Genomic DNA, 19860 nt, shown 5'->3' with positions numbered 1-19860 from the left:
TTAATTTTTAAGAGAGACATTATGGGGTCAAAAGAAAACGCTGGCCCGAAAGTCAGGAAATTTGCTATGGGTGGGCCCATAAGCAGACGTAGGGAGAAACTGGTTTTTGGAAACCTACCAGTGACATTTATAATAGCAATAACAACATGACTGTTTTGTGTGATGCCCCTTAACTGTTTTTCAAATCATTTTCACATTGTCTACCATAAAACCATAGGATCCTAAGCACGGGAAACAACAGTAGAAAGTCTCTGTACAATGACAGGTCATGGCACAGAGTTGTGATTAACCCTGCACTCTGGAAGCAGAGGCCAGCCTGTGCTGTACCGATAGACAATGGCTCCCAAATGGATGGAGGGAAAGAAGAAAGGAAAAAGGCAAGAGAGGAAGAGAAGAAACTAGCCAATGTAGTCTCTAGTCGATGTTGCTCTTCCAGAAGACTAAGGCTCAATTCTAGAACTTTCCTGATGGCTCACAATCATCTGCCATTCCAGTTCCGGAGATCCAATGCCCTCTTCTGGCCTCATTTGACACTGCATGCACGTGGTGCACAGACAAACATGTGGTGGGGTCGAGGGGGTGGGGGTGAGGCGACACTCAAGACACATAAAATAAATAAATCCTAAAAATACAGACTGAGAATGTTGTATTTATATATTTAGGGACATGTATGTTTATACATATACATATATGCATACACCAACAAGTAATGAAAACCAGGCTAGGAATTTGAAAGAGAACAAGGACGGGTATACAGGAGAGCTTGGAGGAACGAAAGGGAAGGGAGAAATAAAAATTTAAAAATAAAGACAAAAGATGTATTTATTTTTATTTTGTGTATGGGCATTTTGTCTGTATTTATGTCTGCATACCAAAATGCCTGTTGAGCCCAAAAGGGGAAAGGATCCCTGGAACTGAAGTCGCAGGCAGTTGTGAGTTATGGTGTAGGCGCTGGGAATTGAACCTCTGAAAGAGTAGCCAGTGTTCTTAGTCCCCAGTCCCTTTCTCTTTTTCAAGATTTTATTTTATTTTGACTTGTCTGTATATGTGTCTCGTTGTGCAATGTGCACATGAGTGTAGCGCCTGTGGGATCCAGAGAAGAGCATCAGATCCTCGGGAGATGAAGTTATAGGAAGTTAGTTGTGAGCTCCCTGTCCTGGGTGTTGGGGTTACAGGTGTACGCCACTGGGTTTGGCTTAAGTTTTTTGGTTTTATTGTTCTTATTTTTGTTTGTTTTGTTCTGGTTTTTTAAAATGTATTTGTTTTCAGGACTTGTGTTTTATTTATAAAAATTTTTAGGTGGACATTATTTCTTTCCCTTAAAGCCTTGGCTGGAATGATAAAGGATGAAGAGGCCATGAGGCTTTTTTCCGACCACCAAGCTATGATAAATGAGATAGATGTGTGCTCTGCTTTAATCTCATATCAAAGAAAGTGGTCTAATAAGGATTGCTCATAGTGAGCTTTGGACACAAATTAGCCACTTCCAAGAGTGTGAGGATGCAAAGAAAAGGAAACACAAAAACTAACACGAAAGCCTAATTAAACAACATATTTTTTTCTGTATTTAAAAATATGAAATTTAGCCAGGCTTAGTGGCATAGATACATAATCCCAGCTACTAAGGAGGCTTAGGCAGGAGGATGTGGCATCAAGGCCCGTATGGATAGCACAGAGTGAATTCAAGAACAACTTGGCCAATTTAGTGAGACCCTATCTCAAGACCAGGGCTAGGGATGTAGTCAGTGACAGTACACTTGCCTAGCATGTATATGACACCAAGAAAAGAAGAGATGAGGCAGTTCTATTAAAAAAAATAATAAAACAAGTTTTAAACTGCTGTATAATACTTAGGCTTTAAAAAGCACCCTCTTTAATTCATAATTCTTTGAAACATACAGAAAAAAATTCTACCTGATTGGTTTGTATCTGCTCATGCATTTTATTTTTCCTCTTCTCTACAAAAAAAAAAATATCCATATTGCAGTAGGTTTCTCTTGACCCTGTCTTCCACCCCAAGAACATCGACAAAGTGTATTTGTTAAAGAGACATGTATTTACACTATCCCATAATACTATGCTTTTTATGTCTTTAAGGAAGTGCCTGCCAACACTAATCCCATCACCAGAGATGAGTGGGTGAGCAGCCCTAAAGCTTTGAGAATAAGAGGTGAGCAGGCAATGGAATCTGTCAGGTTGTCTTTTCCAAACACGCTCAAGGCAGGCGGGGCTAACCTGTCTGGTGAGATTCCTTTAAAAATAGTGTGTACTATCAAGGCTTAGATTTACCAGAAAAAAATGAATTAGCTAGTTTAAATTATGAATACACTTAAGAATAACTTTCTACGGTTAAACCAAATAAAAACCCTCCTCTGGATCCTTTAGTTTTCTTTCTTATTCCATAAGAAACTTTCTCTGGAATGACTCCCCACTTGGCCTCATATACATTTGAGTCACGTTGGGCTATTTACACCCCCAGTACATACTGCCAACCTCACTTTGATTTCGGTCACTGTCCTGTTCTTTAAACATACTATGTTGTGAATAGTCTTATTTTCCCCCTTAGCCCCTACCCCAGTCCTCTTCCTCACAACTTGATAATTAGATTGATGAAAATTTGAAACTGTGGTCAGGATCCCCTGCCACCCAGCTATGAGAAATCTGAGCGTACATCTCATCCAGTGAAGATGTAATTTTTTAAAATTGTATTGTTTGTGTATGGGTGGTAGAAAATGCATGTGTCGTGGTATGCGTGCAGAGGTCAGAGGAAAATTAATGGGGTCAGTTCTGTCCTTCCACCTCTATGTAAGTTCCAGAGATGGACATGGGTCACCACACTTACACTGCAAGTGCTTTGCCCACTGAGCCATCTTGCTGGTCCCAGATGAAGATCATTTTCTGAATAGTACTACCTCCCAATCTGCTATAGAACTTCTTCCTTCCCACTTTCTTCCTTTCATATTTATCCTTTTTCTCTAGATCTGCATTCTCCTACATGTAGTCAGTAACTACCTGTGGCTATTTAAAGTGGAAGTAGATTACAATATATGTGTTCAGTTTTGTTGTTGTGTGTTAGCCACATTTCAAGTTTTCAGTAACCCCTGCTACTGAATGGGACGTGATAAATGTATCACACTATTATCATCACAGAAAATTCTACTGTACAAAATTGTTTGGTAGGGATCTCTGATGCCTTTCTTGTGTTATAATCTACTTGATCTCAGGAAGACAGGTATCTTTTTATCCAACAGCAGCAAGAACTATTATACAAGGACTGTCCTGCTGTCGTAGCAACCAGTGTCTAGGATGCTTCCGAAGTTTTAGAATAAGTGCCATGTTCCTTTCTTGGTCTTGCGAGAGAGGTATGGTCTTTGCAGAAATGGAGCTGAGCAAGCAGCCTTCACCATTTTCCTTACAGTCATCACCCTCATAAAATGTCTCTTCTCTGTTCTATTCCTCCCACCTCTTGTGTCTTGCATATCACCAAGATTAAAGAAGTGCTGCTTCAATAAGGCAGTAAACTTCCATCCAAAGTTACTCACTCCTCCAGGATCTCTCCTCCTACCTTTCCTCCATCTTCACAGGCCAGTCTTCTGCTCATCAGCCAGTCCTCCTCTTGTGCGCTCACCGCCTCTCATATAGCCCTATGAATGTGGGTTATTGCTGTCCTAGATAGCCACTAGCATGACAGCAGCCTAGATAGCCACAAGCAGATGAAAGGCTACAGAAAGGAAGACTCACATACACAATGAAAATTTAAGAAACTATAAAGAACCATGTGGCTGTGGCACACGCTTTTAAATCCCAGCACTCAGAGAGGCAAAGGCAGGCACATCTCTGTGAGTTCAAGGCCAGCCTGGTCTATAAAGCAAGTTCAAGACAGCCAGGGCTACACAGAGAAACCGTATCTTGAAAAATCAAAAGAAAAACAAACAAACAAACAAACAAAAAAGAAAATAGAAACTATTTTCTGCCCTTGGGAGGCAGAGGCAGGTGGATCTCTATGAGTTTGAGGCCAGCCTGGTCTACAAAGCGAGTTCAGGACAGTCAAGACTACACAGAGAAATCCTGTCTCGAAAAACCAACCAAACAAAAGAAAGACTTTTAGGGGCTGGAGAGATGGCTAAGTGGATAAGAACGCCGCCTGCTCTTCCAGAGGTCCTGAGTTCAATTCCCAGCAACCACAGGGTGACTCACAACCATCTATAATGTGATCTGAGGCCCTCTTCTGGCCTGCAGGGTACATGCAGATAGAGCACTGTATACATAATAATAAATAAAATCATAAAAAAAAGAAAAAGAAAACTGTGATTTTTTTTAATCCAGGGGATCTGATGCCTTCTTCTGACCCTTGGAGGAACCAGGCATACACATGTCGTAGTGCACATTCATACCAGCAAGGAAGTACTCATATACATAAAAATTAAAAAATATATTTTCCAAGAATAAAAAAATTGAATAAATCTTTCAAAACAAGCAAACAAAAATGAGTCTCAATCTTACCATTTCCATGACCAGTTCTCACCTACATGACTGACGTTACAGAGAAAGTGCTAGCTCTGCCGTTACACCACCATGGGGCACCTCTAACTCTGAGAAGTATCCTGCCCTTTCTTTGGAAGCTGTGTGGAGAGTTGAGGCAGTGGGGCGGCTGAAAACTAAAAAGATGCAGGACGTACTTGCTGAAAGCACCAGAGCTGTGCTACTCTGCCATAGTTGTTTCTTCACACTAGTGTCTCAGGGCAGCAAGGAAATTCTTCCCCCCTTTATTGTTTCTCCCCTTTTGAGGGGACAGGGAATCGGTGAATAGCTTTTGTTTTGCTTCTTTCTAGAGACCCCCCCAAATTGCTATAGATTATAATGGAACACCGGTCACTTACACCAGGGCAATATCGTGCCGTATAAGTCTGAAGCAAATTAGATGTGGGTGTTACGTGAAGGAAGCTGACAGGACAGTGCTTGGTCCTTCTCAAACTGCATGCAGCACATGCAGGACTAACTGAGCTGGAAGGCAGACGTTTTTTTCCTTCCTTTGCCTCCCTGCCACTTTCAGTACACGCATCGGTGTGCTGGCTACAAAGTTAAGAGCATGGGTGGTTAGAAATCGACCGTTTGTTTGGCTTTGTGAAAACGAAAGAAATGCTGACAACACGGGATAGAATCCTTGATTTTCTAACATATAACTAAAAGACCAGTGGTCCCTGACCAATGTTCTCCAAGTGTAAATTCAATATTTCAAACTTATAAATGACACTAAGAACACTAGGGGAAAAAAAACCACAGGAGAAATTTACACTGGACAGATGTGGGATGTCTCAATACTTTGTGATTTTTTTTTCTTCACAGCTGCAAGGTCAAGGTATTTTTTTCACAGTGATTTGTACAGTTTGCTTATAAAAGAAAAACAGATTTAAGAGTGTTCAGTTATGTACAAAATAATCAAAGTAACAAAAATAACTCCCCAAATGAACCCTGACTGGGCAATTTAGATGAAAATTATATAAAAGACAGATTGTTTGGGCCAGCAACATAGTTTTTCTTGTACTGGAAGAAAATCTGTAGGGGAAAAAGCTTCTTTTACAAATATTAGAAGGAAAAAAGAAAAAGAGGAGAGAAGAAAAGAGTCAAGCTTCCTGTTTCACGCCTGTAGCCCAGAATTTAGGAAGCTGTAAGCAAGGCAGGCAGCAAGAGTTAAGGGCAGCCTGGCCTAGTGGGAGTTTGATACCATCCTGGGCTACAGAGTGAGAAACTGTTTCCAAGCTAACTACATAAATTATAAATCAAAATTCAGTAAAATAAAAGTTAAAAACAGAAATGAGAAAATCAGTAAATTGATTTTTAAAAAAGAAAGCCAGGCATGGTGGTCTATGCCTGTGATCCCAGTACTTGGGAGGCAGAGGCAAGTGGATCTTTGTGAGTTCGAGGCCAGCCTGGTCTTCAAAGTGAGTCCAGGACTTCCAGGGCTACACAGAGAAACCCTGTCTCAGAAAAACAAAACAAAACAAAACAAAAATAGGAGAAGAAAAGGAAAAAAAAAGATAAAGATAAAAAGAAACCTACTCTTCCAAAAAGCCTTCCTTCTCTCATCCTTCTGCCAAACAGATTCTGTTGCTGGGTAAACATAAGCTGCCAACAACTATGTACATTATATATCCACACACATATACAATATATTATACATAATTATAGTTGAAAGGACGCTTGTGAGCTTATGAAGTAGATTTGTGTCACAGCCTGGGAATGAATTTTTTTTTTTGACACAATGAGGCACTGCAAGTCTATCTGACAATTTCCTATCTGAATAAATGCTCTGGCCACGCATGTCGTCTCAAAGACAGATAAAAGGGAGACTCCTGCAGAACCGAAAAGATGAACCACAAGCATCGGCAGCACTGATACTCTTTCACCGTGGGGATCTGAGTTTTCAGCTTTGTGCTTAAACACATTTTAACACCAGAAAGCAAACCAACCCAGCTCGTAATGCAACCTCGGGCTGGCCATCTGGTTTGGAGTCAAGTTTAATAAACCCAAAGATATTAACTCCGCTTGCCTAGCGCCACAACTAATCAAAGAAAGGCTGGTCAAACCATCAGGGGAGGGAACAAGGGGACATAATCTGAAAATTGTATAACTAGAGTTTCCATTCCTGTTTAAATGGTGAGAGAGAAGAGAGAGAGAGAGGAGAGAGAGAGAGAGAAAGAGAGAGAGAGAGAGAGAGAGAGAGAGAGAGGGAGAGGGAGAGGGAGAGGGAGAGAGGGAGGGAGAGATGTTGATTGATTTCAGGCGCATAAAGGCCCTTGCAGCTCATATTTCTCATCCACAAGGAACTGGTGTTTGTTTAATAAGCAACTGGTTCACAACTGGCCTTCAACTGTCTGACCACATCCTGGAACACGCTGTTGAATCACACTCAGACCCACACTGACATCTGCAGGTAATTGAAACAGGGCTTCCAGGACTGGACTGTAGACTCTGGCTCCTCTCTCGGCCCCTTCAGCTCGCAGGAGGGTGCTTCCCCATAAAACTGCCATATCCTCGAGAGCAATGAGTTCCTTTCAAAAATATTCTCAATGTTCAAGTGCAGTCATACAACAAATGAATGCAGCTCAGAGAAAAACCGTGCTTGATTTCGTAGAAAACCCCACAGGCACAGCTGTTTCGACCTGGTGTAATTACAGCAACTTTTCTTTTCACTGAGGCAGTTTTCCCCCTTTACTTTTCACATATTCTCCAAGTGGTACCCAGTGCCGTCTTGGTACCTTACATAAAGATTAGTTCCAAAAATTTTAACTCAAATCTGTAGTTATTGTAAGTTAAGTTCATATCCATCAAAGAGTTTAAATGCCTGCGTGCCGCCGCCCTCCCCCCCCCCCACACCACTTTACTGTAATAAACCTCTGCTTACTTCTATAGTCTAAACCACCTATAAAAATAGGAAGAAAACAGATTGGTGGCAAAATCAAGCTGCTCTATTCTGTCTAAGCATGCAATTTTTATATAATGCCTTTCAACTGGGCAAAATAGCAAAGTAATGTTTATTGGGTCAATTTACAGTGACTGTGTTAGCAGCAACAGGATCTGTTAGCTAGAGGCTCCTTTTACAATGACTATCTTAGGGGAAGCCTGCTTTTCCAGGCTTGTAAAATCAAGTGACTTATTCAACATCTGAGGCAAAAAATTCAACATATAAATAAGGTCTTATTGTACATGTTGAAAACACATAATATAAAAACGCATCAAAGATTTCTAGTGATTCAAAAAAGAGAGTGAACAAGCATGATGGGGTCTGGCTATGTACACCCATAATCCCTGCAGTCAGAAGGCAGATGCTGGGGGGGTGTGAGTACAAGGCTATCCTAGGCTATATAAAAAGTCCTTATCTCAAAACAACAAACCAAGTTAAAAACATTTATAGGGTGAGCATGGTAGTCCACAACTTTAATCCTAGTACTCAAGTGACATAGGCTGGCAGTTCTATGTGAGTCTGAGGCCAGCTTGATCTACAAAGTGAGTTCCAGGCCAGCCAGGGTGGCACAGTAAGACCCTGTCTCAAAAAAGTATTTTAAAAAGAAAGAAAGAAAAAAGAAAAGAGGGAGAAGGAAGAAAGGAAACAAAAAAAAGAAAACATGAGGGTAATTGCTAATTTAAGGGCTCATTAATATATTCCATCAGCAGGCACTCATAAATAATATGGTCTTGCCCAATTCGGCAATGTGTCCCATTTCAAACATTTATTGATATATTTCTTTCTGGTGCCCAGAACGCATTTTCTTAAAGAAATGAAGTTATGGTGGTTAGAGTTGCAAGTTCATTAGCACAAGTTCAGATACTGTATGTTTGCAATGAGATGGTGGGAAACAGTTGTAGCAGTGAGATGAAACATATGTCAGAATGAGTTTAGCATTGGTTACTGCTCAGTGTTCTAGCTTTGCTCCATGAGGGCATCATTACAGAAAGATAAGAAAGCAGGATGTCTCAAAGCGCTTTGTATGCTAGTGTCTGACTTCTCCTGAGAATTTCCAACTTTTCTTACTTTGGATGAAGGCACACCATTTATGCCCATAGGCACTGCTGAAGGTTTTTTTTTTTTTTTTTTTTTTTTTTTTGGTTTTTTGAGACAGGGTTTCTCTGTGTAGCCTTGGCTGTCCTGGACTCACTCTGTAGACCAGGCTGACCTCGAACTCAGAGATCCTCCTGCCTCCGCCTCCAAAGTGCTGGGATTAAAGGCATGTGCCACCACCGCCCCGCTGAAGGTTTTATTTAACAAGTGGAAACATAAAGTTGGAGGGAAAGATAGAAGGGAGATATTGCCATGGAAAGTGAGCAAGAACTGAAAGTGAGGCGAGAGCTAGAGAAAACATGTATTTAGACTCTACTCCTTGCCTCCATGTTGTTTGTTCTTTTTTTTCCCCAACTAGTAGGTGGTAGGCTGTGTTGGTGCATATGGGGACATGGGGACCTAGTAGTCCCGTCATTTAGTCATTCAATGAAAACTAGTTGAGTATTAACATTATGCACAGAGGAAGGTCGTCCTGGTCACCATCCTCACAGGCATGAAACAAATATCATCTTTCCAAGTAAGGAGTTCAAGTCTATCCCTGGCTATGTGGAGTTGGGGGTGTCAAAACAACAACAAGGAAAAAGAACAACAAGCAAGGAAACAAAAAATCGGCACCTGTAATCCCAGGGTTTTGGGAGACTGAAGCAGAAGGATCACCACAAAACAGGTTCGAGGCCAACGTGGTCCACTATAGTGAGAGCTAAAGCACCCAGTGCTGCATAGTTTAAAAAAAAAAAAACCCTGTTGTTGTTAAGAGTTGAGCACCAGTTTGAACTACAAAGCAAAACCCTATCTCCGAGATCAGACCTGGGAGAGCAGGGCCAGAGGACAAAAGGCCGGCAGAGAAAAGAGAAACTGCTGTGGGTGGGGGCATCTCTGTGATAAGCTGGAGACCTAAGTCAGGATAGGCTCATGGGAGAACATGAGGGGGACTCTAGCAGAGACTCCTAGTAGCAGGGGCCATAAAGGCTGAAGAGGACCCCCTCTAACTAAACAAAACTCCTAGTGGAGAGAGGGGACCACAACTCCAGCCACAGAAACTTTGACCCAAAATTTACCCTGCCTACAAGATGTGCAGGGATAAAGATACAGCAGAGAGTGAGGGAATGCCCAACCAATGCCTGGCCAAACCTGAGACCCACCCCATGGGAGAGAGCCAACCCCTGACACTATTAATAAGGATACTCTGCTATGCTTGCAGATGGCAGCCCAGCTGATTTCTCCTCTGAGAGGCTCCACCCAGCAGCACTTTGAAACAGATGCTGAGACTCACAGCCAAACATTGGGCAAGGTGTAAAGAGCCTTGTGGAAAAGCGGGGGGGGGGGGGGGGGGAAGGAGAAAGGACCTGGAGGTGACAGGAACTCTACAAGAAGACCAACAGAGCCAACTAACCAGGCCCCAGAGGGGCTTGCTGAGATTGAAGCAGCAACCAAGGACCACGCATGGACTAGACCTGTGCCCTCTACACAGATATAGCTGATGAGCAGCTCAGACCTCATGTGGGTCCTCTAGTAAGGGGGGCGACCTGTCTCTGGCATGGACTTTGCTCCCAGCTTTTTTTTTTTAATCACTTCCCTCTGGAGGGACTGCCTTACCAGGTCATAGGGGAAGAGAACAGGCTCAGTCCTGATGTGACCTGCTGAGCTTGGGTGGAAGGGAAGGGGGACTCCCCTTATCAGAGGAATAGGGGAGGGGATGGGCAGAGAGGGTGGGGCTGAGAAGAGAGGGATGGGGCTACAACCAGGATACAAAATGAATAAACGAATAAAGTAAAAAAGAAAGAAAGAAAAATTGGGGTGGGAGTAACTACTAGGCATGGTCACACAAGCCTGTAATGTAATCCCAGCTCATGGGAAATGTAGGCAAAAGGATTAATTCAAGGCCAGCCTCAACTACATAGTTTGAGGACAGTTTGAGCTACATAAGACAGAGGAGAGAGAGAGAGAGAGAGAGAGAGAGAGAGAGAGAGAGAGAGAGAGAGAGAGAGAGAGGGAGAGAGAAGGGAAGAAAACAACAAGTTAGGTAAGTGTCATAAAAGGGGAAGCCAGGAGATCTCAGAGCAATAAGACAAGTGTAATAAAAGGAGACGCCAGGACATCTTGGATTGCCTGATGGCATTACAATAAATAGTTGAGCCTAGCCGGCTGAAGGCTAACAGACCGAGGCAGAGCCTGACAAGACCAGTTGCAGCCAGGACATATCAACAGGTCTCCAACTGACTTAACTGATAAGATCACATGTGCTGGGCCCGGAACAAAGAACCATCCCGTTTATACACACAGTAAAGAGGAAAATGAACAATTGTTAAAGTTAAGTCTCTCACGTTTGTGAGGGTAACGTAGGCTATATAATAGCTCATACAAGCGGTGGAGGATAGATTAGACCTATAATCCAAGTGTTTGGGCGGCTGAGACAAAGGGATTTAAAAAAAAAAACAGGAATTATTTATTTCTGTACTTTCCAAAATGTAAGAGTGCTCTGTCTGCATGTACACCTACATGCCAGAAGAGGACATCAGATCCATTTACAGATGGCTGTGAGCCACCATGTAGTTGTTGGGAATTGAACTCAGGTCCTCTGGAGGAGCAGCCAGTGCTCTTATCCTCTGAGCCATCTCTCCAGGACAGGTTTATTTTATTTTATGTGTATGGGCATTTTGCTTGCATTCGCAGATACCTGCACCACATTCATGCATGGTGCCACAGATCCCCGGAACTGGAATTACAGAAAATTGTGGGTTGTCACGTGGATGCTGGGGAAGTAAACCCAGATCCTCTGTAAGAGCAGCCTGTGCCCTTAACCGCTGAGCCATCTCTCCAGCCTTGGGTTGTCTTTTTTTTTTAATGAATAATATTTTATTGTGTATCATTTTTAAAAATCTATTCTTCCACTATGACCACTTGAGAGATTTTTACTTATTTTTTCCCCCAACATAGTATTTTTATTGCTCAGGTGGGAATTTCACATGATCCACCGGAGTCACACTCACTTCCTAGTCCTCTCAGGCCAGCCCCACTCTCACCTCTGTGACCCCCTCCCCCAACCAAAAAAGAAGAAAAAAAATACCAAATGCAATTTGTGTTGCCCATATACTCGCTGGAGTATGCATGGTCAAACTCCCAGTGGCCAGCTCCTTAAAGAGAACTGAGTTCTTCCCTGCCCCCACTCCTGCCAGAGCCCTCAACTGTGAAGCCATACCACCCTGAATGCACAGATCTCTTCTGCTCTGGGGAGGTAAACAGAGCGAGCAGGCTTAGTGCTTTGATGGGAGACAACAGGACTTTTTAGAGCCCAGCCTGAGCTACACTGCCGGCCATATGGGGCTACAGAGTGAAATCCCTTTTCAAAAACAATGCCCCTCCAAGCCCAAATAAATATGCTACTTATTGCATAAAATGTGGGGGAGGCGAGAAAAAGAATATATGAATACATTTTTGTACATGCAAACTCCCCCCTGTAAGTATGCACAAGAAATGGAAAACAATTGCTTCTGGGGGAAAGGAAGCTACAGTAGGTGGGGGAAGCGGCAGGTAATTCATTTACAATTTTGAAGCCTCCGAATATATTTCCAATGAATGAATGATATCTATTCTTTTTACTCAGATCTTTCTAGAACCCTTGAATAATTTCTAGGGGAAACTAGGAACTCATAAACTGGTATAATCTTTGTAGGTTGGAGGCATGGCTTAAGCAGTGCCTATAAAAATATGGAAATATGTATGTAATTCACAGACAATCCCTGTGAGAATCTGCCAGAAGCTATTAGCATCGGTTGCTTCTGAGGGAAGATATATTATACTCTTTTCCCTATATACCCTTTCCACAGTTTGATTTTAATTTTAAAAATTGAAATATAATCTGTTTTGTTAATTATTTGAGAATGTCAAACAGGCAAACAATGGTTTTTGATCATATTCACCTCCACTCAGTCCCTTAAACTCCTCATTACCTGCATCCAACTTTGTGCCATCTTTTTCTTTTTTTCTTTTTTGCAACCTACCTAAAGCCCAATTTGTGCTGCCCAAATACCCCCGAGTGTCGGCTGTCCACTGGAGTGCAGTTGACCTATTAGGGGCCACACCCTTAAAGAAAATGTGACTCCTTTCCCCAGAAGCCATCAATAGTCAATAGCGCCTTGGCTAGAGCCGGCCCTTCTATGCTGGACACTCATTGGTTTGCTGTGCAAGTTTTGTGCAGCCAAGCACAGCAATTTAAAAATACGCACTGCACTTGTGTACCTTTCCAGAAGGAAAGCGGGTGAAAATGCATGCCTTTTGACTTAGCAATTTAGTACTTCTCAGAATCTCTCCTGGATACGTTAGTACAAAATTGTAATCTCAGCTATTTGACGAGCTGAGGCAGGAGAATCAGAAGGTGGAATCCAGCCTCTGGGACACAGTGAGAATCCATGCCTCCCCAAAATGTTTCTTACAGAAATACAGAGAGAAACAAAGATAAAGATATAAGATCCTTTAGTTATATGCACGAATGCACTATAAAGGAAAAAAAAAACCCTTTAATTGGTCAAATGAGATGGGCCCAGTGGGGAAGGAATTTCCTCTGAGCGTGGTGACCCGAGAACAGTCCTCCAAGCCCACGTGGCATAAAGGAGAGAGCTGCCTCACTCGTGCTGTCCTCTGACCTCTACAGTCATACTGGCGTATTCTACCATGCACATACATATGAGCAAATGAGAAATAAAGAAATGTAAAAAGAACTGAAAAAGCTAAATGACTATCAATTGAGAATCAATTTAAAAATGACAGATGTTCACAAAAGAGAATACTACATCGCTCTCTGGAGACCAGGCTGGCCTGGATCACACCAAAAACCCACCCGCCACTGCCTCCAGAATATACAGAGTAAAGGTGTGTGCCACCTCACCTGGCTAACCCAGAATATTCTTGAAGTCTCCAGGAACAGCCCTTCTAGTCATTCATTCTCTAGGACTGATCACAAACTGAATGAAGCCTCCTGCTTCAGCTTTGCACGTGCTGGGACTGCAAGCACGTGCCACCTCACGTGGCAGAACTCCTAGCATCCTTGATCCTTCACCAACAAACAGTCCCCTCTCCTTTCAGAACTCCGCGGGTCCCAAGGGGAGATACGTGTCTATAGGACAGATTCACCCCCACTTAGATTTCAGTGTAGACACATGAGTCATAAGAGGAGGTAGGCTGAAAATTCTTTGAGCCCAAAGTGTCAGTCCTCAGGGACTGAATATAATTATTGCTATATATGTATAAATTTATATATGTTAATATACGTTATATATACAATTTATGTTAAATATATAAACTTGTATATTATATATAACAACTTTATGTTATTATGCTCCAAAAATATATAATATAAAGTATATAATGCTTTAAGATATACTTTTTATATTTATGTGACATTTCAAAAACTTTAAGCTAGGTATGGTGGCTCAAGCCTGTTATCTCAGTACACAGCAACAGGAAGCAGGAGGCCCTTCAGTATAAAGCCGGTCCCGGCTACATAGCGAGTTTGTGGCCAGCCTGTAGTATGTACCAAGACTTTGTCTTTACAACTTTGAAAAATGCTTTAAAATGTGTGTAAGGAACCATCTGAAATGTGTTTATATATGTGTATAGATCAAGATAATTTTGTGCATAGATACAACTATCATACTATTTGTAAAAAAGAATCTGAGGGGAGAAAAGTTTAACATCAATTTTTTTTTTTTTTATGATTTGAACTTTTTCTCCAGAGTATTTTCCCTCTTAAAAATGAATTAAAGTGGCTATAGAATGGAGGGATGTTTTGAGACAGAGTCTTGCTAGGTAGGCCGGGCTGACCTCAAACACTCAAGCTTCCTGCTTCTGCTTTCCACGTGCTGAGATTACAAGTACATGCCGCCACACGTGGCAGAACTCCTAGGATCCTTGCTCCTTCACCAACAAACAGTCCCCTCTCCTTTCAGAACTCCACGGGTCCCAAGGGGAGACACGTGCCTACAGGACAGATCCACCCCCCCCCCGACCCCACCCCGCTTAGATTTCAGTGTAGACACACGAGTCATAAGAGGAGGAAGGCTGAAAATTCTTTGGGCCCAAAGCGTCAGGCCTCCGGAGCTTGACCAGAATCTTCGCTTCGTTCTCTGAGGAATCCATTCTGACCTTAGCTCTCCTTTAATCAGAGAGATAAGTGCGGAAAGCCCTGAAGGACTGTTTGGGCCCCTATACCCTAAGCCTCATGCAAGTTCCCTCCTGTCCTTGGAGACGAGATAGGGTGTTTTTTTTTCTTTTAGGAAGTTAAAGGTGAGGCAACCAGACCTTTCTTACCATACTTTACAGAGGGAAGAGTAGAATCTCCAAGGGAGACTCCAAAGAAGCACCCCCAAAAGAACACTTGAGACGCAGATTAGACAGCTTCTCCTTTCTCTAGCACGTTTCTTTAGATCAGCCTTTTCTTTGCTCCTTATTTTTAAACACACAGGTCTTTAGAAATCTTATTTCCTACATGCATTTCAATAGAAAACTTCATATCATTCGCATCCATGGAAAATCAGTACCACAAGCAAGAGAGAGAAAGAGAATATTAGTAAATGTTACCTGAGACGGAACTCCTGGACACAGGCTCCTCGTGCAACTTCTCCTCAGAGATGGATGGAAGGCGGTCCCCCAATGCTCCTCCTTGGCCTTATAATGACTGGGAAATAGTTGCCAGGAGGCTTTGTTTCAGCTTCTCCTATAGGTTAACAGTCCCCTGTGATTTTCTTTTAGCTCCGCCTCTCAGTGAGAGTGGCATTCTTTCAGCTCCCCCTATAGGTTAGAGCGTGGGATTAGTAGCCAGCACAATTTTATTGAGTGACTATTCTTTTTCAGAAACAGCGCTAACTGCTTGAGATAGAGGAGAAAGGGGAAGATAAATTGTAATTGGGCACAGATGGAAAAGGCGAGTGAGTGTGTGTGATTAGAAGACGTCTGACACAGACTAAACAGCCAATAGCCTTCACTTTATGAGCCCCTCTATTTAAGCTATGACTAACAGGACACAGGCAGAAATGTCTTGGGAACTTCCAACTTATCAGATACAATGGGAAGTTATCAGTCCGAACGTTAATTGCCTTTGTTAATCACTCCCCTCCCCCTGGCTTCACAGAAGCCGTCGGCTGCAGGGTTTTCTCCTATCTCCCTGTCACCCTTTTAACCAGATACCTAAATGCTGATGCTTCCCGGGATTGATCCCTTCGCCTTCTCCGCATGTCCTCCCGGCAGAAGTCTGCCCACGTAGCGTCCACCTACAGAGGAAGTTAGACTCCGGGATCCTAAGAGAGCACACAAAGCCTGGTTCCCCTCTCCAGTCTCACTTTCAGCTTTCATAGCATAATGGTATTTCTGTAGTGGAGCTTTGTTCAGCCTGTGTCTTCGCTCCATCTACCTGGTTCCTGTTTCTACTGCAAATTTGTTCAAGATTCAGTCTCAACTGGGGGAGCGTTAGACTGAAGATTCGGCTCCTGCCTTCAGTGCATCTGCTGAGGAGCCTTCTGGAACCACAGCCCTTGCTTTTAATGCCCCAAACACACTCCACTCAGTCCCTTTGCTACTGCTTCTTCTTCTTCTTCTTCTTCTCCTTCTTCTTCTTCTCATTATTATTATTATTATTATTATTATTATTATTATTATTATTATTTAGACAAGGTCTATTTTTGGTCCTGGTCTCATAAACCTATAATCCAAGCACTTGGGAGGCTGAGACAGGATTCAATTCCAGGCCAGCTTGGGCTCCATGGCCAGAAAAAAATGTCTCAAAACCAACAGAAAACTTGAGCTCTCAACAGTTAAACATAAATTAAAAGGAACTTGGACATGTATGAGGTTTTTTTTTAAAGGCCCTTTCCCTTTTTCTTCCTTCTGTGGGGACATCAATGCAGGGTGCGACAACGGTCAGTCCTAAAAGAGAGCGCTTGCTGAAGAGGAAGTCCAAGTGGAGGCTGCAGGAAACTGGTTACATATCATAGAAAGGAATGAATTATTTTGTGGATAAAAGAATCAGGTCTCTAGTGGCAGAAGATGGAGTTACAAATACGTTTAGTGAAGACCTTGGAACGACCCCTGTGATAGTGATCTGGACTCAGAGCTACTAGTATGAACTCTTGGTTTTTTTTTTCTTTTTACTTTTATTGAGACAGGGTCTAAATAGCCTCTAAAAGTCCTCTTGCCTTACTTTCCTGAATGCTGGCATTCTACGTGTGTGCCACAACAGACAAACTCATGATTTTCAATAAATACATATACAGCCTGTATATGTATATTTATGTGGTATACATATGCATGTATTCCCTGGGTTCTGGGGCCTTCGAACAATTATACCCTGGTGCCAACAATGATCATACTTAACGGCTCTTACTTAGTTTTAAACATCACTCTCTAGTCAAAGGAATCAGAGATCCTTGGAGAAATGGCTGATCCTAGAGCCTAAGGCACATCTTTTTTTTTTAAACTTAGTTTTACAACAAACTGATTCCAGGACAGCTAAGACTATACAAAGAAACTCTGTCTTGAGAAACCAAAAAGAAAAAAAAACAAAACAAAACCAAAAACAAAATACCCTAACCAAACAAAACCACAACCTTAGTTTTATATATAGTATTGACAAACTACCTTAAATGTAGTATCTTATATATAGTATTGAAGCCAGGTGTGGTGATTTCTAGTCCCAACACTTCGGAAGTGGAGGCACGAGATCACCAGTTTGAACACAGCCTGTTCCACAAAAAGACCTACAATGTAAACTAATGTGGGCCCATGGGGGCTCACAGAGACTGAAGCACCAGCTGAAGAGCTTGCATGGGCTGGACCTAGGCCCCCTACACAGATGCAGCGGATGTGCGGCTTGGTCATCACGTGGGCTCCCTAACAATTGCAGCCCGAGCCCTCTCTGACCTTTGGATTCCTTTCCTCTTACTGGGCTGCCTTGTTGGGCTCCAGTGGGAGAGGATGTACTTAGTCCTGCTGCGGCTTGATTTGTGTGTGTGTGTGTGTGTGTGTGTGTGTGTGTGTGTGTGTGTCCTTTTGCCATCTTCTGGTTTTGTGTGATTTTTTTAGGCAGTTGGTTAAACCACCTAAAACCAGTAGATGCCAAAAGGACTGGTCTGGACAGATGGCTGAGTGTTTGAGTACTTGCTGTTCTTTCTTTCTTTCTTTCTTTCTTTTTTTTTTTTTGTGTGTGTGTGAGATAGGGTCTCTCTGTGTAGCCTTGACTGTCCTGGACTCGCTTTGTAGACCAGGCTGGCCTCGAACTCACAGCGATCCGCCTGCCTCTGCCTCCTGAGTGCTGGGATTAAAGGCGTGCGCCACCACCGCCCGGCTTTGCTGTTCTTTCATAGGACCCGAGTTGTGTTGCTAGCACCTACACCAGGCAGCTCACAAACCACCTGTAACTCCAGCTGCAGGGGATCCATCGGTCTAGTGTTTTCCTTTGGCTTCTGAAGGCACCTCACACATTTGTTGCACACACACACACACACACACACACACACACACACACACACACACACACAGATATTTTTCATTAATTCATTTAATCACTTTTAAAGCCCCCTTTTTCTTCTTTGTCCAGCCCTACCCTCACATTGACCCCTCCCTCTACTCTCCCCTCACCGTCTCCTCAGAGATGGGGGGACCCCCCCACCATGGGTACCAACCCACCCTGGCAAATCAAGCCGCAGCAGCACTAAGCACATCCTCTCCCACTGAAGCCCAACAAGGCAGCCCAGTAAGAGGAAAGGAATCCAAAGGTCAGAGAGGGCCCTGGCTGCAATTGTTAGGGGAATGTACATGAGGACCAAGCTGCACATCCGCTGCATCTGTGTAGGGGGCCTCGGTCCAGTCCATGCACTGGGCTGGCGCTTCAGTCTCTGTGAGCCCTCCATGGGCCCACGTTAGTTGTAGGTCTTTTTATGGTGTCCGTGACTCCTCCTGCTCCCTCCATCCTTCCTCCTACTCTTCCATAAAGACTGCCAGAGCTCCACCTATTGTTTGGCTGTGGGTGTCTGCATCTGTTCGCATGAGGAGGTGGCCACCTAGCTTCCCCCTCCCCTGCTGCTAGGAGTCACGCTCATAGACTCCAAGGAGCCTCCCCTGTCCCAAAGATGCCCCCACGGATTTCTGTTCTCTCTCCCAGTTCTACCCCCTCCCAACCCCCCTCTCCCACCCAATTCCCTCTATCTACTTCGGGTGTCTATTTTATTTCCCTTTCCGAGTGAGACTCAAGCATAGTTCAGAAGTTACACACACACACACACACACACACACACACACACACACACACACACACACATACATACACACACACAAGGGGCAGGGGAGCATGCATTTAGAAAGAGTGATAAAACAAATGTGGTTTAATATTAAAAACTGGGAACTGAGATGAAGAATGTATGGAAAGTCTTTGGGTATACTTGCAGGTTTTCTGGACTTACGAAATTACTTCAAGATGTTAAGTCTTTTTTTAAAAAAAGTCTGTTGCTGGGCTGGGTGTGGTGGCACACGCCTTTAATCCCAGCGTGTGAGAGGCAGAGGCAGGTGGATCTCTGTGAGTTCAAGGCCAGCTTGGTCTACAAAGCAAGTCCAGGACAGTCAGGGCTACACAGAGAAACTCTGTCTTGGAAAAAAAAAACCAAACCAAAACAAATCAGTTGTCGAGCTGGAGAGATGGCTGAGAAGTTAAGAGCACTAACTGTTCTTCCAGAGGGCCCGAGTTCAATACTAGCAACCACATGGTGGCTCCTAGCCATCTATAATGATATTTGGTGCCCTCTTCTGGCGGGCAGGCACACATGCAGGCAGAATTGTATGCATAATAAATAAATAAATAATCTTTAAAAAATAAAAGTAAGTTGTCTCTTTCTTTTCTTTTTTTTTTTTATTTTTGGGACAGGGTTTCTCTGGGTAACCCTAGCTGCCCTGGAGCTCAGTCTGTTGACCAGGTTGGCCTGGAATTCACAGAGATCCACCTGCCTCTGCCTCCCAAGTGTCAAGATTACAGGTGTGCGCCACCACACCCAGTTCTATTTGTTTAAAAAATACTGAAAATAAAATCAAGTGTTTGTAATGTGAAGCATGCATTAAAGTCTCTATTTTTTACTGTTTATAGAGGCTTATAAAGTTTTTTAAAAGATAAACTTAAGGCAAGAAATATGTGAACTTGGCAAAAGCTATCTAAAGTGTTAAATGTGACAAAATACTCTTGAAACGTTGACAGATCATGAGGAGAAGTTTCTTCTCTCTGTGACAGACAGCTCGAACAACCTATTGGTTGTTCTGTGTGCAGG

General features: G+C 43.0%; 1 protein-coding gene across 1 annotated transcript in view; it reads right to left on the bottom strand.

Annotated features, from left to right (window-relative positions):
- The window catches only part of PLAC1 (placenta enriched 1), a 174579-nt gene extending 159376 nt beyond the window's left edge, over positions 1-15203 (bottom strand). Inside the window, exon 1 of the mRNA XM_084789403.1 lies at positions 15137-15203. The gene's annotated coding sequence lies outside the window, so the exon portion shown is untranslated. The remainder of the gene's footprint in view (positions 1-15136) is intronic.
- Between the last annotated feature and the right edge of the window lie 4657 nt (positions 15204-19860).

This window comes from Acomys minous (genome assembly GCF_964271855.1).
Source record: "Acomys minous genome assembly, chromosome: 7".
NCBI classification, from domain to species: Eukaryota; Metazoa; Chordata; class Mammalia; order Rodentia; family Muridae; genus Acomys; species Acomys minous.
Note: the sequence above shows the minus strand (reverse complement) of the source record. Positions and strands in the feature narration are given on the sequence as shown.